The sequence below is a fragment of the Lynx canadensis genome, chromosome E3, assembly GCF_007474595.2.
Source record: "Lynx canadensis isolate LIC74 chromosome E3, mLynCan4.pri.v2, whole genome shotgun sequence".
In the NCBI taxonomy this organism is placed as follows: Eukaryota; Metazoa; Chordata; class Mammalia; order Carnivora; family Felidae; genus Lynx; species Lynx canadensis.
Genome location: NC_044318.1, coordinates 38,129,802 through 38,156,965, shown reverse-complemented (window position 1 = coordinate 38,156,965; position 27,164 = coordinate 38,129,802). Strand labels below are relative to the sequence as shown.

The 27,164-nt window shown below is 43.2% G+C and overlaps 1 protein-coding gene across 1 annotated transcript in view; it reads left to right on the top strand.

Moving 5' to 3' along the window:
- The window catches only part of LOC115503971 (protein sidekick-1-like), a 351,671-nt gene that overhangs the window by 120,932 nt on the left and 203,575 nt on the right, over positions 1-27,164 (top strand). The window lies entirely within an intron of this gene.

The window sequence follows — 27,164 nt, the reverse complement described above, 5'->3', positions numbered from 1 at the left end:
ATAGGTGATGCTGTCTATAGGTATACTAATGAAATAAAAGATACTTGGTGGAGTCAAATGGGATAAAAGATTCCTGTTTTACCATCTATTCACACCTTTCTCTTCTTCACCTTTTTCTGCCTAAATCACGTGACGATGCCTGATGGCGGTGACCGCAGAGCAGACAGACGAGGGATGTGTCAAGGCTAGGCTTCTTTGTGTAATAATCACGTGCAGAACCTTTTCTTCCTGAGAATTTACTTTTTCCTTCTAGAATGGGCCTGCAGGCACAGCAATACCTCGAGGCTCCACGTTGCTGTCCCAGAGAAAGCCGTGGGAGCCCCTCTCTGTGTGGGTCCATAGCATTCCCGCTGGTCCCTGCCTGACTGCCAGCCCTGGGGGCTAGCGTTTCTGACATGCCAGGACTTTTGGGCCCTTACTGACATGAAACTGAAATTTCAGCCACTGGTGTTCATGTGCATTTCAGCCTTCTGAAGGTCTGATATTTCTCAAGGTATCAAATAAAAAGCTACAAAACTAGGATGTTGCCCTCTTTATTTCCTGTCCCATAAACCTTGAATTCGGTGCCTGTGTTCATAATTCATTGCCGTGCCCACAGCGTCTCACCTCAGGATGCTGCGCATAGCAAACAGAATGTGAGGGCAGGGCCAGATAGGCCGGCCGCAAGAAAGGAGAGCTTGGGGGGCAAGGGGTGGCGAGTGCGGCTAACGTCTCAGAAGCCTAAAGCCTACCTAGCCATCATTAATTGTCCGGCGTGGACTGTTTTCACAGGCCTGAGTCTCGTCCAGTGAGGATTCGCTGACAGCCGTACAGACTTCCTCTTGAGAGGTCCTTTTTCTCAAAAATTATTTAACACTTCGTTGACGATGGTGCCAAGCTCTGATCAGACATAGCTGACGGGTTCTGGGAAGGGTCCAAGACAGGACATGTGCTGGGGGCCCTGGAGCCGCCTTATTCAGCGATGGACACACCTGAGCGGTGACAGCCCTCCTGGTCACTTTCCTCTGATGACCGCTGTCCCCTGAAAGCCTCAGGAAAGTTGTTTCCTACTTCCATTTCTTCTCCTGGTTCACTTGTAAAATCCGTGTGGGTATATCTAATTTAAAAACAAACAGACAAAAAACACCACAAATGATGGGCCAGAGACTAAGACAGTATTTCACGTGAGGCATATTCCCACTGAGCAGAGGATGAAATAAACTCTTTACCAACGGAAAAAGTGTGTCTTTCACCTTATGTGATTTACATTTCATAACAACCTTTTGCTAGAAAGTTAACTAATTAAACGCTTTCTAAGTTGCTGCATATGTGAATGAATAGAATATATATTGCAACTTTTGTTTTCATCTTACCCGGCCTGATGGTTGAGCCTGAAACTGACTTTGTTAACTTGTCTTCCATAAGCTTTTATTCACTGTTATTAAGAACTGCAATTTATGTAATGAATTTATTAGATCAATTATTTTTATCTTAATGCATGTTTAGGACTTCAAAGACTCTTTTCTTTTGGTTTTCTTTCATTTAAATCATTTCCTGAACATCACAGTTCCAGTGCCTTCACTTTGATACATAATTACTATTCTGCAAGAGCTCCCAATACTTTTAATGTCATCTGACCTTAGGATTTTAATAGAATTAAATGCAAACAAGATGAGAAAATAAGGGTCATGGGGAAACTTTATTTGTGACTGAGCTTTGGGAGAAGTTTTAAACCTTGGTCAAAGTGCATTTCTGCATTTAAGAAATCAAAAAAATATGCCAGGAGATGCCTTCAGAAACGGCATTTACAGAAATTGCTTTTTTGAGAGTTTGATTTTAGAATTCTAGTGTGAATTTATATCATCTGGGTCTGTATAGGGTTCATTTCTTTCTTTGCATTTTTATTGTTATAAATCAAGAGACTCATCTTCCAAGGCAAAAACCTTATTATTGGAAACAATGTGTGAAAACTTTTGATTTGTTACCTGTAAATAAGTAGTGAGTCTTGTCAACCTTTACAAGAAAAAGGTAAGCACTTTAGCCAGCAAAATCGAGTTTACTCAGGAAGAGCAGAGGAATTAATGACAGCACAGATCGAGGCAAAACGCAAGCAAGTCTAGAGAGCAAAGGAGGAGAGGGTTCTGTGATAAAGCAGGGGGTGGGGGTGGGAGGGGTTGTTCTGAACAAAGTTTGGAGGAGACTGAGAGTTTGGGGTTGGGGTGGCTTCTCATTGGCCAAGTTCTTGTTTCTCATTGGCTGGGTTATGGCTTCTCATTGGGTGAGTTCTGCTTTGTCATCAGCCGTGGTCTCTAATTGGCTGTGTTGTTGCCGGGCCAGGAGAAAATCTTGCTTCTTCCTGCAGAGTATATAAGGTATGTTGCCGTGGTGTGGTGTGTGCATGGTAACCCTCCCTTCGTTGCTTCCCCACTCCATTTTGACTTTATTTGTCTTCACAGTCTGTTACATTTACTCTCCCCCTGAAATTACAACAGTATTTGTAGTAAAGAGATAGGAAGTATATTTGAATATTTTTTTGATCTAGTTTTGTTATCTCAGCTTTAAATTCCAACTTTTACTAATTTCTGTCCCCCTACCCAAAAAGATGAAGGTCAACGCTGATGCTGCTAGTTCTCTAACCAAATAAAAGAACAGGCACTGAACTCCCAAGTGGTCTTTGAATTCTGTTGCCATATGATCAATAGGATGTCTGAGATGATGATCAAAAATTTGGAGAACCCAAGGGTTGTGGGGCACTCTTTCCAGATATACTAATTCATAACTAGGTATCATAACTAGTTTATGATTTACTTGATCTGGAAATAGTCTAGTATAGTTTTGGTAGTAATTTTATAGCAATTTCTTTACTATTTTTATAACCTGAATTTATGGACATAAAAAGTATAAACTCTTGTCATTTTATGAACTTGATTTCTGAATTCTCCAGGAAACTTTAGATGTCCAAGCCATATTTCATTATTGTAAAACATCATTGACAGTAAATAAGCAGAAACATCACCATCACTATTAGTAAGAGAGACAAGGAGTGAACATTTTCTAAACTAGAGGTGGTGCCACTTAACCTTTATAGCAAAGGAAGAGAAATGCTCGACAGAAGCCTTTTGCAGGAGAGAAGCAGGAATAAACGTGGTGGGGTTGCAGCCACCCCGAGACAGGAAAAGTTCTTGCAGATTATTGTAGTTGGCTCTTGACCCTCCCTCTAGAAAGCTGGAGCATGTGTAGACCTGTTTATCACAGGGAGGCTCTGAGGACCCTGACTATAGTGGAGTTTTTCTCATCAGTGAGATCCTCAAATGACACTCCTAGGTTCGTGAAGTGGGTTTTGTGGCTGAATATGGCTGTGATTTGCGAATAGCACATTCCTGAAAGGCATGCATTGAAGGAGCAAGAACTGGACCCTTTGCTATTTGCTGTCTTTTTTTTTTTTTTTACCTTTATACTATAGTCAATAAAATACTGGTATACTGGTAAATTGGTAAGAATTCAACATCACCTAATAAAATTCTGAAGAAGAGTAAAATGCAAACAAAAAAACGTAAACAAAAAACAACCACATGATTTGATGAGGAATATCTTTCTAAAAGAAAACTTGCTATTTCTAACATTCCTCTTGGCTTTCCATTGAAGAGTTCTGCCCAAAGTATAAGCATAAATGACTAGGCCATATGGAAATTGGTTGTAAAAGATGTTTTAAATTAGCCAGCCACTCCAAGAGTCTTGGAACGTCACATACATTGATATGCTGGCTAATGAAGTTGCCTCTTGGAGAGTTTTTATTCAACCAAACTGAAATTCTTTGAGAAATTCATATTACTTTTTAATACAATTGTCTTGGTTCATACCCCAGGGATATATTTAAGTTATAATTGAATATTGCATTTTTAAGAAGGTTCTTTAATTTATTGCTTCTTTCAGCGAATTTTGCTTGGTGTTGTTCTGTCAGAATAATTTAATTTTACATCAGCTAATTTAGCTCATATTAATATTTCCCCTGAAATTCAGATAGCTTGGCAAGCTGTTTTACGTGGTGAGGAAGAAAACTCTTTTATAGGAAGCATTAAAATGTTAAATTATTGTGAAGTGAAATCATTTTATCAGTCCTGGGAGGCAGTCCTTCCGTTATATCCTTTCAAGCAAAGTCAACTTTTACTAAAAAAGCCGATTCCCTTTTCCTCCTTCGTCCTCTTTCCCTGTTTTCCCTGACACCATCCTTCCCTCCTGTCTCCTGGTGCCTCGAAGTCGTCCAGCACTGTGGACAGCAGCCGCAGCCCCAGCTGGTTTCTCAGTCCCTCTCGGTGGTTACAACATTCAGTGAAAAATTCGACGTGATGAAAGAAAGCCTCATTTGATGAGGTTGTACGGGTTTCACCGGACAGCTAGTGGGCACCTATTGGCAGCGTTAGTTGGGGAAATACGGGAGTTCAAAGGACTTGGTGATTTTGAAAGTGGATGGCAGCACAGGGAGATTCCTTTCTCCTGTTCAGCTGTGGCCCAGAGCATCCTGCCCTGCTGCTTGTGTGGTGCCTGGGTGACGTTCTATCCAATTTCTGATAAGGCTTTTGTTTTATAAAGTGGTCTTGCTTCTGTGAAAATAAACTCTGGGTTTATTTTGGTTCATAGTTTGCTCTAGCAGGGGAGTCCTGCTCCTGGGGGTACACAGAGGCAGGCCAAGGGAAGGCAGGGCTGAGGAGGGAGAGAAGGGGAGGCTGGGTGTCTGGTTGGAGGCTGTTGGCCTGGGGAAGCTGGAGGCAGCTCGCTAGAAGGGGGCATCCCAAGGGCTGCTTTGGGGAGCATATTTGGCTTTCTAGGTTGGTCCTGAGCTAGAAAGGGTTTGGGGGGATGAAAGTAAAGAAGTCATGGTCATTGACCCAGTCCCAACAGTCCTGGGCCATTGGCACAGAGGGTGTGTTTGTCTTCCGGACTTTTCACGGGGTCTGCAGTCTCTTGTCCTCCAGGGCCTGGCCAGGGGCTTTTTGTGTATTCATTCTCTTACTTTGTACTGAGAAAGTACAAAGTACTTTCTAGCAAAGTGTGAATTGAATATATACTTCAGGAAATTTTAAATTAAGAAGGATAATTGGATGTTTTTAAAATTTACTTTTTAATTTGTATCTAGTAAAATTCACTCTTTCTGAAAGACGTAGAGTCTAGTAACCAGTGCCATAATCAAGATACAGAATGTCACCTCCACAGGTTCCCCTGATGTTCCTTTGTAGTCAGCCTTTCCCTCACCCCTGATCCCAAGGAACCATGGACCTGTTTTCTGACCCTACGGTTTGACCTTTCCCAGAGTATCTTATAAATGGAACGTACAAAATGGAGCTTTTGCGCTGGCTTCTTTGACACAGCACAAGGCATATGTCACATCCACATTGTCATATGTATGTCAGTAGTTCATACCCTTAAAAAAAAAAACAACTTTAGTCTTGATTTCTCTTTCACCACTTTTTCTCCTCGCTTCCTTTTCCTGGCCTAGGATCCCCCCAGGGCCTCAAGTTTCATTTTGTTGTCATGTGTCCTTAGTCTCCTCCAACCTGTGACAGTTTCTCGGTCTTCCCCTATTTTTATGACCTTGGTTGGCACTTCTGAAGAGTCTGGTCGGATATTTTGTGGAATTCCTCCCCTTGGGTTTGTGTGATGTTTTCTCATGATTAGACTGGGGTTATGGGTTTGGGGGAAAAATACCACAGAGGTGAAGTGCCCTTTCCATGACATCATCTCTGGGGATGCATATCATCATGACTTACTCCTGGCGACAGGAACTTTGATCACTTGGTGAAGGTAGGGTTTGACAAGTTTCTCCAGGGTACACTTCCTATTTTTTCCCAACATTCTATTCCTGAAAGATTTTTTCCTTATACCAACCAAATATTTGATGTCTTTCCACACCAATTCTCCAATTCTCTGACACTCCAATTCAGCTCTGACACCAACTTCCAGAGTCAGCACAGACCCTACAAGACTGCCTCTACTTCAGGTGCCAACCACAAATGGGGTTCCAAGACTGCCTACATTTCCACCCAGCCAATTGCAAATTCAGGGGTTCTCATGACCCCACTCCCCAGGTTTGATAATTCACTAGAATGACCTGAGAAAGTGCTTTATTTATCTATCATAATTGGTTTATTATAAAGGATGCAACTCAGAAACAGCCACCGTAGGAGGGGCACAGAGCAAAGATACGGGGTCGGTGACTGGGTGGGGGTGAGGTGCCAAGTTTCCATGCCCTCTCTGAGCATGCCACCCTCTTAGCACCTACATGTGTTCACCAGCCTAAAAGCTCGATACACCCCTTAGCTTAGTGGTGTTTATGGAAGTTTCATTTTATGGGCATGTTTGATGAATTCACTGGCCATTGGTGATTAACTCAGTCTCCAGTCCCCTGCCCCTCCCCAGAGGCTGGGGGAGTTGAAGGACAAGTTCTAAGCTTCCAGTCAGTGCTCAGCCTTTGGGGCAACCAACCTCTGCCCTCTGAAGCTCTGTGGGAGCCCTCCAAAAATTGCATCCTTGGAGCCAAAGATGTTCCTGTCACCCTTATCACTCAGAAAATTCCAAGGGTTTTAAGAAATCTATGCCAGGACCCCAGACAGAGAGCATATGTAGATTTCCTATTATGCTGTAATTCCTTAGAAGCAAGTCACTGGTCCAGCCCACCCTCAGGCGGAGGGGAGCTGTGCTCCACAATGGAGGGGAGAGCATCCGGTCCTCTGCAGGCAGATGCTGATCGGTAGGCATTCCAGGGGAGGCACTTAGAGGCTGTGCACACGTCTGTGTCTCCTAACACTCGCATCCACCAAATCTCGCGTTTGCCGGCGGGTCTTGCTTGTAGCAGTTATCACAGTTATGTTCTGTTTCCTTTATTTCTTCCGCAGTTATTATTTGAAATTCTTCTGTAATGAAGATTTGTCCCTTTCCTCATCTATTTTTTTTATTCAGTCATTTATTTTATCATGTGGACATTTATGTTATTCCTTGGGTTTTCATCTGTTTTTAATTTGTGGCTCACATTGTTTCAACTTTGACCTTGGAGCTTCTTTGGATTGGCTCCTCTGTCCCTTTGATTTTTTCCTAGGAACATCCTCACCCTCTGGCACCATGAGGTGCTCCAGGTCTCTCTTATGTATCCCCTGCACCAGCCCCAGAATCAGCAGTTTCTAATGGTTCATTAACCAGATCCCTGGTTTCTTTTATTGGCAAGTGAGATTAGAAACTAGGATCTGAGTGCCGGGTTGTGGTCACTGCTGGACTGTTACATTTCCAGGTTTCTCCACAGACCGAGCATATTCTAACCTGCATAAACGTGCAAGTCTCTTTTCCTAGCTGTCTGTGTGCACATTTAAATTTATTTTTTTATGTTTTTATTTATTTTTGAGAGAGAGAGAGAGAGAGACAGTGCAAGCAGGGGAGGGACAGAGAGAGAGGGAGACACAGAACCTGAAGACAGGCTACAGACTCTGAGCTGTCAGCACAGAGCCCGACGTGGGGCTCAAACTCACGAACCATGAGACCGTGACGTGAGCTGGAGTCAGACGCTTAACCGACTCCACCACCTAGGTGCCCCTGTGTGTGCACATCTTTCCAAAACCATGAGTTCATGCAGGCATCTCTGATTGTAACGGAGGACCACGGGTTCACTCCGTTTTCCTCTGTTCCGTTTGTCATTTCTTTCTCTGACAGCAAGAAGTCTACGATTCACTCACTCAGCCCTGTCATCCATGTACACTGCTTCAGAATCGCTAACTCACACCCCTGTGAGAAACAAAGGCACCACCTAAGCCTCGTCTGTAGGGAGCCCCTTTCTGGGCCAGCCTTCCTGGGACCAGACCCTGTTTTGCAAAGCTGTCCCGGCAGCCCCGTCCCCGCCCTCAAGGCCCTGTGGCCCAGGTGCATTTCATTCGGTGGACACTCCCCGATCACAGCCTGCGTCCCTCCTGCCTCTCACCCCCCTCACCCTCACCCCCCCGCCCCGGTCCGGACTCACTTTTCTTTGTCAGCAGCGAAGTTCTTTCTGTGGCGAGCCTTTCTTGATTTTGTTGTTGCTCGTTTGTTTGTTTTCATTCCAATCAGTTAACGTAGAGTGTTATGCTGGCTCCAGGTGGACAGGACAGTGATTCGAGGCTTCCACACCTCGCCCGCTGCTCATCACCAGTGCGCGCCTTCCTGCCCCCCCACCTCCCCTCCGTGGGGAGCCTTTCCGTGAGACTCACAGAAGCATAGAGTTGTGTGGCCACCGCCACCGCCAGACCAGTTGCATCGCCCTTGAAACCCCGTGTGTCTTCCCTGTAAGCCAGTCCTTCCCTCCAGCCCCCGGCAAACCACTGCTCTGCTCCTGACCACACGGTATTGCCTTTCTCGTGTGTGTCATCTAAATGGCATCTTCGAGTCTTTTGTGTGGCAAAGTGCATTTAAAATTGATTCACGCCCTCATGTGAATCAACAGTTCATCCCTTTTAGTGCTGAGTAGTAGTGCGTTGTCTCGATGTATCGCGATACGCTCCTATATTCGTCTGTTGGAGGATGTTTGAGTTTTGGGGGTGATGATAAATAAAGCCGCTACAAACACTTGCCTCCATAATCTTTTGTAAACTTACATTTTTAGTTCACTTGGGCTGATACACAGGAGTGGGTCTCGTGTTATACATTTCATTTTAATGTAAGCATTTGCAGAACTTTTGTTTATCTAGAATATAAACATAATCTAGAATATATACATAGTCTATATGTAGATAATGTAGATAATAAATCTAGAATATAAACATATAAAAATATAAAAAGGAATAGCACCTTTCCTCCCTGGGCATTTTGATTGCCAAATTGCATATGGCTTTTTCAAGCTGACTGATTTTTTTTTTTTTTTTGTCTGTAATTTCTTTGAAAAAGCCCAGTAGTTATTGTATTCATCAAGCACAGTTTTCTTTTGATCCTTGATCCATACTTGGTAATCAATTTAGTTATTTGGTGGAAGCTCATCTAAATGAACGAATTCTTGGACCATTGCACCCTTTCTTACCTTAAAAAACTAGGTGTAATCATTGTACAGGGATGATGGGGGTGGGGAGAAGAGAGAGAGAGAGAGGGAGATACACCCAAAGGCAGACAACATCTAGAATGTTGGGGAGGGATGGAGAGGACATAGGAATGACTCAGGAGTTTTGACACAAACTTGATTAGGGTGGGATGTAGCCTGGCAGGAGTTGCGAAGTCACTCGTGGAGGCGGGAACGGTCACATTATGAGATCACGTGGCACTGCAACACTGAGGTTGAATTCTCTGAAAATTGAAAACAAAATCAGAAGAGTAATGTTTAAGGACAAATGTGAAGTCTTTGTATTTGCTTTAAGTTTTGAGTAGTGGAATGTGGAGCTTTTCACTTTCAGCTCGGGGTTTAAATCCAGCCCGAGGCAGGAATAAGCAAATACTGTTTTCATATGACAGTAATTTTTTTTTAATTTTGTATTGTTTATTTATATTTGATAGAGAACATGAGAGGGGGAGGGGCAGACAGAGAGGGAGACACAGAATCCGAAGGAGGCTCCGAGCTGTCAGCACAGAGCCCGACGTGGGGCTCGAACCCACGAACCACGAGATCATGACCTGAGCTGAAGTCGGATGCCTAACCGACTGAGCGACCCAGGTGCCCCTCACATGACAGTTCTTTAGCTGCTCTTTGAAATGCTTTTTTGTGGCCAACTACAGTCACAAAATATCAGTAGTGACTGTGTGCCTGAGTAGATCTTTGTGGGGTTGTGTTGTTTTCAACCACAACTTGGCCACAGACTGTTTAAAGAGATTGAAAGTGTTTCTACATGAAATGAGCTGGAAGTGAATACATGCTGGCCTCCTAATTCTGTTTGGGGGAAGATGTCTCTGCTGTTAAGATCTAGATGTTTCTAAAACAGTCCGTTATCCCTCTCAGGTTGGTGTTTGGTGGAGGTAGTACTGCCTCCCGTTGGGTGTTTGTGGGGACATTTCTGGTCGTCCCAGTGATGGCAGTCATCGAGAGGACAGGAGCCAGGCTAGAATACCTGCAGGGCCCAGGATGGGCCTCCGTGACAAAGACACTTCTGTGTCCTCACGTCTTTCGCATGTTCCTTTGGATGTTTACACAAGTTAAACACACACACACACACACACACACACACACACACACACACACCCTGTTGATCACAGAGCCTACTCTCCCATTTTTTAAATAAAAAGTAGCACTTTTTCGAGCCCCGCGTCAGGCTCTGGGCTGATGGCTCAGAGCCTGGAGCCTGTTTCCGATTCTGTGTCTCCCTCTCTCTCTGCCCCTCCCCCGTTCATGCTCTGTCTCTCTCTGTCCCAAAAATAAATAAACGTTGAAAAAAAAAAAAAAGTAGCACTTTTGCAGTGTCTTAACATGGACTGAAATTCTCCACAAATGCAATTACTGAGTAAATACAGGGAAAATTGTACTTCGTTTTGTTGGGAACTCTACCAGGAGCCACTCACCATTTCTGCAAGGCCCTGTAGAGTCTGAGCTGCCAGCAAACACACCTGTGCCCACCTTCGTTTCCGTCTGTGGCGTGCAACCGTGTGACAGGGCGTCTGAGTTCCGTGGCAATAGACTTCAAACCAAATGCTTTTTACTTAGTAGAGGAACGTGAAGTGTGAGGATGATCACATTTTAAAGGTTTTGTTTTTTTTTTAAATCCCTGTACTAACAGAAGTTTTGAAGATGTTATTGTCATCCTCTGTATTTTGTTCATTTTTGCAATATGATCCTATGAAATAGGTAAGAGAATCACATAATTGGGCGGTTGATTTCGGGGGTTGCCTCCTGTTTTTTTCCATCTCCCTCCAGGGTTGCTTGCCCCCAGTAGTCCACAGTGTCATTCCGTCCATTGTGTCACAGCCCCTCAGTTCTTGTCCTGTTAGTATCGGAGGCCCGATCTGAGCTGTTGGTTGGCACATGATGGGGATTCAAGACGTGAGGTATATTTTCTGAGATACTGTGTCGGTACCCCATCCTGCATGAGCATGGCAAATTGTTTTAACACTGCGTTTAAAAGTAATCCTCCTTATCCATATTCCTTTTCTTCACTTTAATGTGTAATTTGTCTAGGAGCTTTATTTCAATAAATATTATTTCCTCTTTCTCTCATCATTTACAGATAAGCTTAGTCCATTATTACTTACCCTAACCTTCGTATTTTTAATTGTCTAATAGTTAAATTTTTTTCTTGAGAAATAACTTACATATAATAAAGTACACAGATCTTAAGTATACACCTTGATGAATTTTTTTCAGCATTATATTATGAACATTTTCAAACATAGAAATGATTATAAAGTAAACACCCTTACGCCCACTGCCGAGATTCTACAATTAATATTTTGCTATATTTGCTTCATCGCGCGTCCACCCGTGCACTCTTCTATTTTTCCACCAGTCTGTCAGGGTAAGTTGTAGACATTAGTACACTCTACCCCTAAACACTTCACCACACATACTATTAACTAGTGTTCAACATTTGTTTATCTTTTTTAAGGTAAATTTTGCATGCAATGAAATGCATAAAATGTAAGTGTACCATTCGAGTCACTTTTACAACTGCATACTTCCGTGTACAGCAGGCCCCGACTCTATGGAAAATCACTATCGTCCTGATCACTTCCCTGATGCCCCTTTCCGGCCAAACTGTCCTGAGCCCCAGAGAATACCACTTTTCTGGATATTTGTTGTCATTGCTTAGCTTAGCTCTGATCTGGGACGCGTGGGTGACCGTGAAGCCCTCAAAGGAGGACCATGGGGTCCACGTGAGTTTTGTCGCATTTACATGTTAGTTGCCCTTTTCCATCTCATTCTCTGATGACTGGCCAGTGGGGTTTCCCAGTTCCACAGTAATGTTTTGTGTGGTTGTGCCCTTGCTGGCGGGCTCTATATTTCAGTGAGGGTGATGAGCTAAGGGAGGAATCAATACTTAAAACATGATCTAAGGCACTATCTTCAATGCTCCTGAACAAAATACCCGCCCCCTTTTTATACCAAATATTTAATCATGCTTCCTCACTCTCCTGCAATGAAATTCATAGATTAAAAAAAAAAAAAAGCCACACATACAATTTCAAAAAATCAATATAATGTGGCAGCCTTGATAGTATGGAGAAATAAAAGAAAGCAATTCATAATGAATATGTATTTTAATATGTAAATTGAATGCAGAAGCAGATATGAGAATCCAGCTGTCTTCTATTAAGCCAGACATTAAAGAGATTTTCGAAAATGTAAAACAGGACCATTCTCTTAACTATTTGTTTTAGAAAACATAATTATCTTTCATAAAATATATGTTAATATGTAAGGTTTGTTATTACCATCTTTAATGAATTAAATATTTGTAAGTGTCTCAGTTTAAAATTTAATATGATAAATAGAAATAGGTATCAACATAAGTCAGAGCTTTTGGGGGTTCTCAGAATTACAGTTTTAGGACTGTATGACAACACTTAGCCCCCCAAAAATTGACAGTCGTTGCTTTAGTCCATACTAGAACTTCGTACAAATGGAACCCTACAGAATGTTGATGCTTTGTATATGGGTAAGATTTATTTTACTAGACATAATGGTTTTGAGATTCACCCATGTCATTTGGTATACCAGTAGTTCGTTCCTTTTTTATTGGTAAATAATATTCCATTGTGTGAATGTACCATACCCAATGAATTTTCAAATATTAATACATCCATGAAAGCCCCATCTCGGTGGGAATGTAAAATGTTTCCATGACGAACTACCCCCCAAAGGTAACTATTATTTTCTGACATCTAGGAATCCCATGTGAATGGAACATAATGAATTCGGTCGTTTATGTCTGTCTCCTTAGCACAGCCCTTGCTTGGGAGCTTCTGCTGCGTTGATGTGTGTGTGCTCTCCTTACTTTTAACACTGGGTATTGCTCTGGTGTCCACCTGTATATACCTCTACTCTCTTGTCCTCCTGTGCCATCTTACTGAATGGTTTTTTAAACATATATTTCTACACACAGACATATTCATCCAAAAAGGTACAGGCATCCAGTGCCTCAAGTGTCATCAGGCTTACACATTTACAGATTAAAATGCATGGTCAATGTACATTGTTTCCCCTTTTCCACCCTTTCTATTGCGGTTGGGGCATGATATTGATTTCTTGAAATTATATGTGAAGGCTGGTTGCTTTATCTATGAATTTCATTTCAGAAGAGTAAAGTTGGCGTTGTTAAATATTTGTTTTTAAAAGGGGGCAGACATTGGGTCCAACAGGATTGAGAATACTTCTTGGATCACATTTTAAATTATTTATTTCCTTCTCAGTTCATCATCCTCACTGAAAGACAAAACCTAGTAGCAATAAGATCACAGTGCAAAAAATTAATCATTTGCTTCATAAGAACTTGTTTTTAATAAGTTCATCATTTATTTGAAAATGGCTGTTTTCCAAGAGGTGACATTTCTGGCCAGTTGGGCAAGATTTGCTGTGATGGATAGAAATGTCGTGTTTGAGGATTGGCATTTCTTCGAATTATGTGCAAAATTCTAATATTAATTTATAGAGGGCATTATTCTTGTATATGATTATAATATTTATCTCCTTGGTATCTGATTTGCATTGGTTAATGTAAAATAGGAAAACTAGTTATCCATTTTTTCTCAGTCTGAACATTTTCTAAATTCATGCCTTAGGAAGTTCTTTTATTCCAAGAAAATGATCCAGCCACCATGAATTGCAAAGTGTGTTATCTTATTTTTTACCTTGGGAAATAAGAAGAATGGTAGCTACAAGTGAGGTCTCTGAAGCCACAGTAGGTTGATTTGTATGCTGGCTCTAGCAGACAAGTCATGTCTGTGCCTCAGTTTCCTTATCTGTTAAGTGAGAGTAATTGTACCTACTTCATAGAGTTGTCATTATTAAATGGAATAATATAACGTGAAACACTTAGAATAGTGCCTGACTTTTACTAAAGGATCAATAAAAAGTAGGTTTTGGTTGTTATTAGTTTTTCTTAGAAATACTAGTTAATGGTGAAATTAGGAATTGTGTTGCTCTGATAAATTTTTTGGTATTAGTTTTCTTGGTAGACAATAAGTATATATTGAGCTATTATGTGAAGACACTTGGGAATTGAAGATATGAAGGGATAATGATTATTCCCTGGGGCAAGCTCAGGTAAATGCCTCTCCAATAATATACCCAAAGGTGGTTGTATTTAAATGTCATCAAAGACAAGTGGCAGTATCAGGCAGAGTGTCTGGTCCCAGGGGTCCTGTTTGGCTTTGGAAATGAGGAGCCTATTAGTAGTCTTAGTAGGAAAAGCCAGAAGAATTGGGGTAGGGAGGAAGTAGAAATAGTATATCCACTTGGGGAAGTTTGGAGAGGAATGGAACAGCATCAAGGAGGCCCCTTGGTAAGGATGGGAGAGGAGAAGGCAGAGACCATAGGGGTGGGGTGGCCACGGAGGTGCTATGGAGAAAAGATTGGAGAGGCCCATGGGGGGTCAGGAGACCCACTGAGGCTGGGAATCCCACTTATGCTCTGGGACTGGCATCAGGAAGTTGACCTGGGGGCTCAGTGAAGAAGGTTTGAAATTACTGCCGGAAGAAGGAGAACACAGCAGCCCAGAAAGATGTTTTTTAAAAAGTGCAGGGCAGTGCTGAGAGCCTACTGGGACGAGACCCACAAGGGTGAGGGTATGGTCAGGTTTCCTCCTGTTAAATCCCCATTATTTTCATCGTAATTATTCATGTTAACACAAAATGAAATCCGTGATAGCTCACGCCTCCCGAATGCAGGCACCCACCGTTCTTGGCTAACGATGTGAGCTCCCTTCACCGGCCAGCAGTCATAAGAGGCAGGCGCTCTCCTCCTCGTCACTTTACAGATGAGGAAATAGGGCAACTGAGGTGCCAAGTCGCAGGCCCAGGCACCAGGGTTAGGCGGAGGAGCTGGACTGGAACCAGGCAATCCGAGGCCTGACTCTAGGCTCTAAACTGGGATGTGTTGCCTCACAAAACAATGCAAGACAAAAAAACAACTTTGGAATTCTCCAGAAGGAAACAAACAGTCTAGGAAGACAAAGTGATGGTTTTCTTCCTTCAGGGTCATCATTGTCATGGGATGGCTTCTTAGCAAAGCAAGGAGAGATAATTTCTGTGCACTTACCTGGGGCCAGTTACCTTTCTGAGTCATTTCCATGACTCTCCCCTCCAGGCCTCACAACACAGAAGGGTCAGTGTCGGTTGGCACTGCTGACTTCACCCTTGTTCACACAGATGGAAACCGGAAAGCATTCATCTGCCCAGGGATGCACAGCAAGTAGGAGGCAAAAGGCTGGTGCCGTCCCAGGCTCCTGACTGCCATGCTGGCACTCAGTAATGTCCATCCATTCTCTGGGTTGTTAGTTCCCTTCTCTTTAAGGTGGCTGTGGCTGCAGGTGTAGCAACGATTTCTCCCCTATGGAAGTTTCAACAGACACTTGCTTTGAAGGACATGTGGCAGATCGGTGTACTGGACGTAAAGTAGAGGCGTAACGGCCCCCACATTCGAGGAGAACATTGTAATGGGCAGCGACAGCAGAGGTAACATGCTGACGAAATATTTCATTATCATCTTGTCCCTTACATTTGAAGGACATGAAATAAAAAATCCCTAACTTTGAAGACAGTATTGCATTAAATAAGCAAGTATTATTAAACTCTTCCGTACTTCTTGGCCTGGCGGCAGTCTCTGAGGCCTTCTGACAATTTGATAAGATCACGTGGGCGTGGGTCCTGCATGCGGAATGTCTTGAGCTGCTTCTTGAAAACTCCAGTGCCGCCGAAGGTCTGCAGTGAAGTGTATGCATGATCTCGCGTGCTGACGGGAAGTCTTTACACTCTGCCCCTGCAGAGCCTGGAGCCGCGGTGCACAGCTGTAGGCATCCCGAAGACTAGAAATAGTCACCAGCGATCAAGTCTTCTGAACCTCCCGTGCCCGTCCCTCTGAGGCCTGCTCTCTCTCTTCCTCCACCCTCTCCCGTGACAAGGTTTCCTTTGTCCGCTTTCCTCTTGCCCTTCCCTTCCATCCCGTTGGGTGCACCTGCTGTGGGAGCACAGCAGGGTGAAGCACTTCCCTGGGGAGCCAGAAGTCCCCAGGGGCTGTGTTCTGTCATGACCACAACTCGTCCCTGTGCTGAGTGATAGCTGTGAAATGGCTGCCGTAATGCTGCTTTCTGTCGGTGCCCTATCTGTGGCTTCCACCGGCTTCTGAGCAGTACAGCTTTGAAAACGAAACGTTGGATTTTGAAACAATTGTTGAATCACACGCACTTGTAAGAAATAATACAGAGATCCCATGTCCCCTTTATCCCATTTTGCACGGTGGTGATTTCTTGCAAATGTGTGCTACAGTATCACAACCCGAATAGGAACATTGGAGAAATTGACCGATCTGGTTCAGATTTCCCCAGACTTACTTGTGCTCATTGTGTGTGTATTCAGAGCTGTGTGATTTAGAGCTGTGTGATTTTGTCACATGTGTGGGTTCGTGTGTCTCTACCACAGTCAAGATTCAGAATAGTGCCAGACCACAAGGGACCCTCTTGCCCTTTTACAGTCACACCCACCCACACTGACTCCACCTCATCTCCTTTGTCCTCTGGCAACCACAGTCTGTGATGATGTCATTTCACGGTTGTAGAAATGGCATCCTGTGGCATGCCTGTAACCTTTTGATAGTGGTTTTGAGATTGGACCTCAGCATAAGTCCCTTGATGTCCATCATGTTGTTTTGCGTATCAGTGGTTCATTCATCTTTGTTGCTAAGTAGCATTCCATGGTGTGAACGTAGCACAGTGTTGTTAATCATTAAGCCATTGATGGACACCTGGTTTAGTCACAGTTTTTGGCTATTACGAATACAGTTGTTGTGCACATTTGTGTATGAGTTCTATGTGAACATAAGCTTTCATTTCCCAGAGATAAATATCCAAGATGTTATCGTGTCGTCACCGTATGTTTAGTTGTATAAGAAGTTGCCAAACTGCTTTCCAGAGTGCCTGTGTGTACCATTGTACACCCCACCAGCAATGTCGGAGCAGTCTGGTTTCCCGGCGTCCCTGCCAGCACTTGGTCTTATCACTGTATTTTAGCCATCCTGATAGGTGAGGAGTGCTGTCTCATTGTGGTTTTAGTTTGCATTTGCCTAATGGCTAATAATGTGAATATGTTTGCTATCCACATACTCCATTTTTGTCTTCATATTATTTCCCCGTTTTCGAATTGACTTTTTTTTGGCATTGAGTTTTAAGAGTTCTTTATATATTCTAGATACTAGTCCTTTGTTGGATGTGTAGGTTGCAGATATTTTCTCCCAGGCTGTATCTTGTCTTCTCATCCACCTAACATACTCTTTGGCAGAGCAAAGATTTTAAATTTCGATGAGGTCTCATTTATTGTGTTTTTTTTTTCTTTTTTGGATCACGCTAATGGAGTCAAGTCTAAGAACTCTTCATCAAGTCCTGAGCCCCAAAGAATTTTTCCTATGTATTCTTCTAAAAGTGTTGTAGTTTTACATTTATGTTTACAATCGATTTGAGTTAATTTTATATAGACGTGAAGGTTAGGTTGAGGTTAATTTTCTTTTTCCCCATGAATGTCCAATTGTTCAAAACACTATCCTTCCTCTATGAAATTATTCTCGTGCCTTTGTCAAAAGTTAATTCTTCATATGTCTGGTTTTCTGGGTTGTCTTTTCTGTTTTACTCATCTGTGTGTCTATCTGCCACTGCCATATTGTTTGATTATGGTAGCTTTGTATCAAGTCTTAACATAGGGTAGAGTGATTCCTTTTATTTTAATATCCTTTTTCAAAACTGTTGTAGCTATTCTAGTCTCGTGCCTTTTGGCTTTCCATATAAGTTTTAGAATAGTCTGTGTAGATCTACAGGATTTTTGCTGGGATTTTGACTGGAGTTGCACTAACCCTACAGACCTATTTAGAGATAACGAACATCTTTACCATGAGGCATCTTCCATTCAATGAACACAGTGTGTCTCCCCATCTCTTTAATTCTCTGATTTCTTTCATCAACATTTTGTAATTTTTAGTGTACAGAGTGTGTACTCTTTTAAGTTTATAGTTGAGTTTTTCATTTTGTTTGGAGTGAGTGTAAATCGTATTGTGTCGTTAATTGTAATTTCAACATGTTTATTGTTGATGTATGAAAATGTGGTTGATTTTTGTGTTTGTCTTGTATCCTGTGACTGTGCTCAACGAAGGCATTTGTTCCAGGAGGTTTTTCTTTGTAGATTCCTTGGAATTTTCTACATACATAATCATATCATCTGTAAATGGAGATGACTTCACTTTTCCCTTTGCGATCTGCATGCCTCTTACTCCACCTTCTTTCCTTGCCATTGTGGTTAGAAATTCCACTACTGCACAGGATAACGGTGGTGAGAGCAGACATCCTTGCCTTACTCTCAAACTTAAGGCTAAACATTGTCTTTCACCCTTAAGTATCAAGTTCAGTGTAGGTTTGTGGTAGATATTTTTTATTAAGTGGAGATAATTCCACTGTATACTCACTGTGAGTTTTTATTAGGAATATTGGATTTTGTCAAATGGTTTTTCTGTATCAATGGATATTGTGTGATTTTTCTTTTTTAGCCTGTCTTTAGGATGGATTACATGAATTGATTTCCAGATGTTGAACCAGCTTTGCACACCCAGTATAAATCCTACATGGTCATAAGTATGTAATTCTTTTTATACACTCTTGGATTCAGTTCACTAATACTTTATGGAGGATTTTTACATCAGACTTATTGACAGATATGTATCTGTAGTTTTCCTTTTTGTGCCATTGTTGGTTTTGGTATCAGGGTAATACTGGCCTCATAAGATTAGTTTGGTGTGTTCTTTTCTATCTTCTTGATGAGATTATATAAAGTTGGTGTTAATTTGTATTTCACTGTTTGGTAAAATTCTCCAGTGAAACCATTTGGGTTGGGAGCTTTCTTTTTGGGAGTGTCAAGTTTTGTTGTGGTTTTACAAATTTGATTTCTTTAATGGCGTAGGACTATTCAGGTTGTCTGTTTCATCTGGGCTGAACTTGGATAGTTTGTGATCAAAGAATTGGGCCATTTCATTTGCACTGTCAAATTTACAACAATGATAATTTAGTTTTCAGAGCCCTTGTGATGCTATTTCAGTCTGCTGGGTTTGTCTGGTGCCTCCAGGTTTCCCACTAGTTTTCTGCTGCCGTCTGATGTGACAGAAAGAGTTCCAGGCTGGGCTGCCTGGTGCCTCCTGTCTGGTGGGACAGAAAGAGTTCTGGGCAGGGCTGCCTGGTGCCTCTGGGTTGGGACAGTATGTTCAGGCTTGAGGGAAAAGACAGAGCTTCTGATACCAGGCTCTTGTTTTGGTTGGGTTCCTTTGCCTGTGGGGGGTGGGAAGCACTTCCCAGGCTCAGGACACCTGGCTATGTGGGGGAGGTCTCACCTGTGAGAACTCCCTGGGTCCTTGTGGAGAGAGTCCCCTTGTCTTGGCTGCCAGCCACATGCTATGTCTTGGTGGGGAAAAGGATCTTAGGCCTGCTAAGGAAGAAAAGCCCTTCTTTGGGCTGCTTATTCTCAGTGGGCTCCTGACTGATAGACCCGTTGCCTGTTTATAGGAGCTGCTGGGCTCACCTTTTGTTGTTGAGAGGACCTCTGTTTGTTTCATGTGAGGGAGGAGCCTGCCTTGGCTCCCTTCTCTGCCATGTTGGGGGCTGGGGAACACCGGGGGGGGGGTCACTTTCTTTTGTTGGCTGGGCAGGTGATAAATGCCCCATGTGATCTTTCTCTGACCAGTTTGCCTCCCTGTTCACTGTTAGCATTTCTTATTGCTCATGCGTGTCTGGGTCACCTGTGTGCATTTTCTGGTTTGGGCCGGGTCAGCCCAAACGTGCTGACCGCGTGGTTGTGGTCAGCGGGAGGTCAGGCAGGTGGTTCTGCTGATCTAGACTGGCTTCCGCACACATGTGGGGATTGCCTGGCTGTGGGCCGATCAAGGGTGGGAGGTAGCAGCCCTCCTCCAAGCGTGGTCTCCGACCCCTCAGCGGACCAGCCGGAGCCCGTGTGTGTGGCAGTTACAGCATTGCAGGAGAGTGGACCTTGGCTCGGAACTGGCACACCACCCCTTCCCCTGTGTCGTGTCAGCCGAGCCAGGTCACGGGACCAGCCCAGATCCAAAGAAGGGGAGGTAGGCCCCATCTTACATTGGGAGGCACTTCAAAGTCATTGCAAAGACTGTAGAGACAGGGGAGGAGGAAGAATCAAGGCCATTCTTATTAATAATAAGTTTACCTCGTCCTCCCTGTCACCTGTATGAATGACTGAATTGGGTTCTGAATCCCTTTAACCTGTCTGGGGGATGCTGACAGAGACTGACGTCTGTGGCATTTCTCTTTGCTTCATGGGAAGCATTTGGTTTTCAAACAAATACAGTTTAAGCCATCCACCATGGAAGGCAATACGCTTTACCTTCTCAGAAATTGGTACCTTTGCCAGATTATTTCTTGACAGTTTTCTGTATTTTCCAAGTTTTCTAAGAGAATTACACATTGATTTTATAATCTGAAAACTAGTTCTCAAAGTTGGAGGTATTTTTCCAGGGTTTCTAATCCTCTAAACTCTCTATTATTTGAGCTCTTAAAATTATTTTGTGGTATTAATATCTAGGTAACTCTGATCCTCAGAGTCTAACAAACCATGACGGGCCACTAAATGAGATTATTAAATTGTCAAACTCGGGCTTTCCCATCTTAGGGAAGCCTTTTGCCTCTGTGGTAATTCCTTTCTGGAGGGTCCACCAGTGGAAGGCTCGTGAAGGCTGGAGTGCCCAGATGCTGGTCGGCAAGCTCAGCTCCATGGGCAGTCCTGTTCCCATGCCTCCGCTACTGTTCCTGGAGAAAATCCCCTCACGAGTGGTCCGTCCCAGTTATTGTGGAGTTACCTGGGCCGCTGCTCTTCATGTGCTGGTTTTCAGGAAATACAGGTGAAAGTAAAGGTTTAGAAATAGTTCTAGGTGTTTGTTCTTATGCGCTCCTAACAGTGTCTCCTCACTGTTTCGCCTTCTTCAGGCCTTCTTGATTGCTGCTGGGCTGAACCATGTACAGCTGCCATTTCCCAGGTCAGAGGCATTGAATGTTGGCAGTTGCATACGGTTCAACCTAATGCTCTGTGTTTTCCCTGAAGCTGTTTGTGGCTTTGCTTGGATAGCCTCCCAACCTTCCAAGGAAGCTTCCCTTAGTGTGCACAGGTGGGCTTGTCCCAGGCCTGACGTCTTTCCGTCCTTGACACATACAGGTTGGTCCTGGCCTTCAGGCTGATGTTTTTATTTTTTATTTTATTTTTTTTTTATTTAGGGAGGAAATATTTTATTTTTTATTTTATGTTTTTATTTTGTATATATATAACTTATTGTCAGGTTGGCTAACGTATAGTGAATACAGTGTGCTCTTGGCTTCAGAAGTAGATTCCCATGATTCATTGCTTACGTACATCACCCAGTGCTCATCCCAACAAGTGCCTTCCTTGATGTCCATCACCCCTTTAGCCCATCCCTCCACCCACCTCCCCCCGCATCAACCCTCAGTTTGTTTTCTGTATTTAAGGGTCTCTTACGGTTTGCCTCCCTCTTTGTAACTGTCTTTTTCTTTCCCCTTCCCCCATGATCTTCCGTTAAGTTTCTCAATTTACACATATGAGTGGAAACATATGATATCTGTCTTTCTCTGACTTACTTCACTTAGCACAATACCCTCTAGTTCCATCTACGTTGTTGCAAATAGCAGGATTTAATTCTTTTTCATTACCAAGTAGTATTCTGTTGTATACATAAACCACATCTTCTTTATCCATTCATCAGTTGATGGACATTTGGGCTCTTTCCATAATTAGGCTATCGTTGATAACGCTGCTATAAACCTTGGAGTACATGTGCCCCTATGAATTACAGGCTGGTGTTTTTAAAGTAGTTTTCAGCCTTCCATAACATTTTTATTCTCATTTTTTCCTGTTTAATTCCTATGCTTAGTCATTATTACCTTTTAAATGAAATAATTATTTGATTAATGTCTTTGATTCTTCCTCGCCTGTTACCAGTCTTTGCACTGATTGACTTGTTGCTGTCTTAGTCAACTGTAATCTCTTTCCCACCCTGTGTCATCTACGGTGTCCTTCATTCAGCACCTGCTGTGTGCATCAGGTCACAGTCCTCAGGCCGTGAATATTCTAGGAAACACATAGAGTGTGTGCTCAATAAGTGTGTGTTGAATGAATAAATATATTAGAGTGAGGGAATGAATGAAAGGTATTTGCTTTGGAGGAACTTTCTGTTCTCAGGGGAGATAAACTCATAAGCAGGCAGTTTCAATTCAGTGTGTAAAGGACAGTTTATTGGAGATGTACATACAAGGGGCTTTGGGAACACAGAAGGGACACTTGTTTTTCCTATCTGTATTGTACCCCTGTTCTGCTTCCCAGTTACATCCTGAAAACATATTCTGTCAGATTCATGTTTGGATAATTTAAGGCCTCTATTTCAATCACTTGAACAAATAGGATCGGTTTCTGCATCTCATGACATTTCTTGCCCCATGTGAAGAGCTGGGCCAGGTCGATTGCTGTGTGACCCTTCTCCACCATGCCGCCCCCTCACCTGTCTCACAGAGTTCCTGCAAGGCTTGGATGGAAACGATACAGGACTGGGTGTAAACCACCCAGCAAGGGGCGGGGATTTCTAGGATGCATTTACTACGTATGATAGCTTTTGACCATAGCAAATTATTTTTTTTTTTTAATTTTTTTTTTCAACGTTTTTATTTATTTTTGGGACAGAGAGAGACAGAGCATGAACGGGGGAGGGGCAGAGAGAGAGGGAGACACAGAATCGGAAACAGGCTCCAGGCTCTGAGCCATCAGCCCAGAGCCTGACGCGGGGCTCGAACTCACGGACCGCGAGATCGTGACCTGGCTGAAGTCGGACGCTTAACCGACTGCGCCACCCAGGCGCCCCACCATAGCAAATTATTAATGGCCCACAATAAATAACTTGAGAAATAACCACTAGAAAAAAGAAAAGGAGATAGTTGGCTAACATACTTTTTCTGGAACAATGAAAGCAGAGACCTAAATCATGTACCCATGAGATGCTTTCCCGGACAAGGATAAATCCGGAAAGGACACACAATGGAAACCAACCTTGGTTTTGTCACAGAGACCTAAGAATGTCAGCAGTAGTCTTGCATAACCGTGTAGTAAAACTTCTCAGAGTCTCCATGGTAACACGCAGAGAGCTGTATCACAGAGAGCTGTGTATACCCGCACGAATGCCGATCCGACAAGAGATCTGTATCCGTTCCCCACTCACCAAGGGCTCATATTCATCTCTGTGCTTTTCCAGTGCCTCAGACACCTGCCTCCTCATTGCTAATAATGATGATATTTTTGTCTGAAATCTGTTTCATAGCTCACCCTTTCCGGTATTGCTCTCCACACCCTTGGCACTTATGTAGGATGAGATAAAGGTGTCACCGAAGAGCTGTAAACTTTGTATTATGATAAAAACACTTGAGACATAAAATGAATGTTTTAACTGCGGACCTGAGTGAAACACAAGTCTGATCTTCAAGTGACTTTTGTCCCACCCTTTACATTCAGACGGCTGTGCCCTAATTTGCCTTTATTAGTATGCTGCTTAATAGATATCCCTAAGTCTTTTAACAAATAGTCTAATGTTTAACTACGACTTTATGGCTGTCATAGTGTTTACTCCTATAATCCAACTTGATCCTCACCTTGTGTGTAGTCCGGGCAGGTAGTACGGTTGTCATTTTACAGGCGAGGAAGCGTCCTCCGATGTGGATTAGCAAATTCGTGGCAGGGCCGGCCCGGAACTGAGACCCGTGTCCTTGTCCTGATGCTGCCACGGCAGACTTGTCGGGAGCCAGAGTCCTCTCTCTGCCACTTGTATCCGCTCTCGCAGCTACCGTGTCACGTGTTGCCTGGAGCCCGGCGCGGCTGTTCGGAGATTTTTGACTGACCATTGCTTCACAGCTTTTCGTGCCATCTTACAATGTGTGTTTACATATTATCTTGCAGTAATTGTCTTAAGCTTAGGGACTTCACAGAAACCCTTAAGTTATTGCCACTTTAAGGTGATTATGAAAGGAGATGCGGTCCCCCACCTGGTCAGTTCTGGATAGTACCAACTCTAGCTGCCTGCTGAGAAATGATCACGGAGGATGATGGGCATTGTTATTTGGTAGCTAGTATTTTCAGACATGATTTTATTTCACATAAGTAGCCTGACGTCTTTCTGGATTATTCTCTCCTTTCCCTTTCAGGCAAAGGGGACCTTCTGGGTCTGTGTTCAGAGAACTCAAATGGTTTCCACACATTTTCTGTGACATGGCCACCATCTTGGTAAGACCACTAGCATACAAGATGAAAGACATTTCTACCTTTTCAAGTGCATTTCATTTTTCCTATTAAGAAAGGTTAATCTGAAGCCAGAATTTTCTGTACTAACATGAGTCCACATTTTAATAGCATTTTCCTAAAAGAAATACGTCAGCCTGAAAAAGCAAGGTGATACCCCATATAGTAGAACAAGGCTTCATGGCTTAGATTTTAAAAATAATTCCTTTGTTAAGTGCTTTGGACTTTGAACAAAAGCCTCCTTGAGAAACTCGATTTAACTGGCTGGGTTAGAGTTCACGTTCTTTATCTTGTCGTATCTGACAAAAATAGCCAGAGAATGTTTCTGTTTCATCTAGTCATTCCCACCCATCTGAACAGACGGCCCCCATGTACCTGTATTTATGCATTGACAACACGAGTGTGTATTTTGTATGTCTCTAGGAGGCTCAAGTGTATTTAGATCAAACATGAATCTAGCATGATCCATAAACTAAAACATACTTCACTCTAACAGAACAGACTCAGTGGAGTGGCTGGCTTTAAACACAAGCTTGAACAAAATGATGAGTTCATAATTATTTAATGTAAACTGAGTAAGGTTGAAGGGCCCCGTGGGGTCGATTATTTCCAGGGCTTCAATGATTACGCATCGTGAACCGCCTCTCCAGTCCAGCGCTGTTCAGGTGGGAGGCTAGCTGGCAGCACCGTAAAGTACCTGGACGGTTTCAGACTCAAGAATCTGTTAGTTTTGTACGTTTAACATCCTTGACACTTAATAGGATTTGGGATCCGTTGAAGCAGCAGCTTTTATGCATGACACTTTAATTGAATGCCTTAGAGTAAAATGAAATTAACAAAGACAGTATTAAATTATGGATGTTCCTTTTTTTATCATTTGGCTAAGAATTATGCAGAGTTTCCTTTGTAATTGTATTATTTTAAATTGATTGATATAAAAAATAAACACACTGTCTTTAAGACTAGGTGTACGTACCATCTGGTCCAAGAACTCCTGCCTAGCGTTGGTGTGGAGTTGAAGTTACGTAAATTGTCTGTACTGAGCTTGGGAAAGCAACTCTTTTAGGACCAGCAGAGTTTAAAAACGGCCTGCAGCAAATGCCCATTCCTGAGCGGGTGAGGGCCACAGCCACCTGAATTACAAATGATTCTAAGGACAGATGGGAGGCCCTGAACAACAGCTGGTTTTTGTTCCGGAAGTCACGCTCTTTTAGTGTTGCAAAAACAAGCGTCCCATACATGTTACGGTCAAGGCCAAAGTCAGCTGAGTCCACCGTGGTTCTGTGTAAACATCCATGAATGATGATCTTAATATCGTATCTCTTTTCCTCTAATGCCACTTAAAACGAATAATCTAACTGAAGATCTGGGGGAAAAATTATATAATTAATCAGCTGAGGCCAGTCTGCCTAGAAAATGTGAAAACAGAAAAGAAAATATGGGAAAGCATTGCAAATTAAATAATAATTTTGTTAACAGAATATTGTTGTAAATGCTTCATAACATAATTGTCTGCTGGAGGGAAAGGGGGTAGAAAACCGAACATATTTGGAAAACTAGTCAATGAGTGCAGGCGTGTAGCTCGAAAAATACAATTGCCCATGATTACGAGCACCCTCCCGAGCTCCGCGTTTGAAGGGTGGAAGGAGGGAGGAGGCAGTTTCTCACAAATGTCCTAAAGCGTCCCAGACTCAGAGGCCCACGCCCACGGTTTTTGCTCCCCTGTGACTCACATTACCGTCCTGTTAAAATGACCCCGCGCTTGTTTCCCTATGTAAATCATGAGGTAAATATTGAGCAAATATGGTATTAATCTCAGCTGAACACAGTTTTAGTGAACTACCTCCTTTTATCAGATTGCGGATCTGGTCATCTGACGTTGTCAGATAATACGGTTGTGCTCATGTATGTGACGCGCACATGGGATCAGTTCCAGAAAGGAAAGGCTGCTGTGTACTGGAGCCCCCACGGGTACGTTGTTTCCCGTGTTGCGTTTTGCTTCTTTCTTGGGGTTCTGTCTGGTGGTCTCCCTCTCCTCCCTCTCCCCCTTCCCTTCCCTCCTTCTGGGGCGTAGCATTTGCGAGGTTCACAGAAGCACGTCCAAGCTGACTTGGGGCTCAGTCCTCTTGTACAGCTGCCATCTTCGTGCAGAATCCGTCGCTGTGTTGTGTGCTGCTGCAGGGTCGAAAGGTGTTTTCTCGCGACTGTGACTCTGGAAGGGAGGAACGCTCGGAGCAGTTGGAGCAGATCACCGGTTTTGTAGCCTCTACTTAGTAGCTCTTCTCTTCTTTTCCACCTAAAAACATACCAGATGGTTTTGGGTTGTGGATCTTCAATTCTAGCCAAATGACAGTCATGTTCATGGAACACAAAAGAGGGAGACAGGATTCCAGTTTGTGCCTTTACGAGCCTCTCCACGTAGAAGGATGCAGGTAAAAATGCAGAGGATGCCCCTGGATGGATGTCTTGTGATTAGCGGAGCTGCGTCCGTGTCCCAGGGAATGGAAGGAAGCCGTGTGCCATCTTTGCCCTGACAACACGTGAACTTTTCCCGATAAATGCTCTTTACGGTCTTTGCTTCTCTGCCATAAGACGAGTGCTTGCATCAGAGCTGCGGGGAGAGAAGGGGTGAGCCCACCTGTTCCTGGGCACTTGACAGTTTGCGCTTCCTTTAAATTTTTTTTTTCGAATGTGCGTAAGTA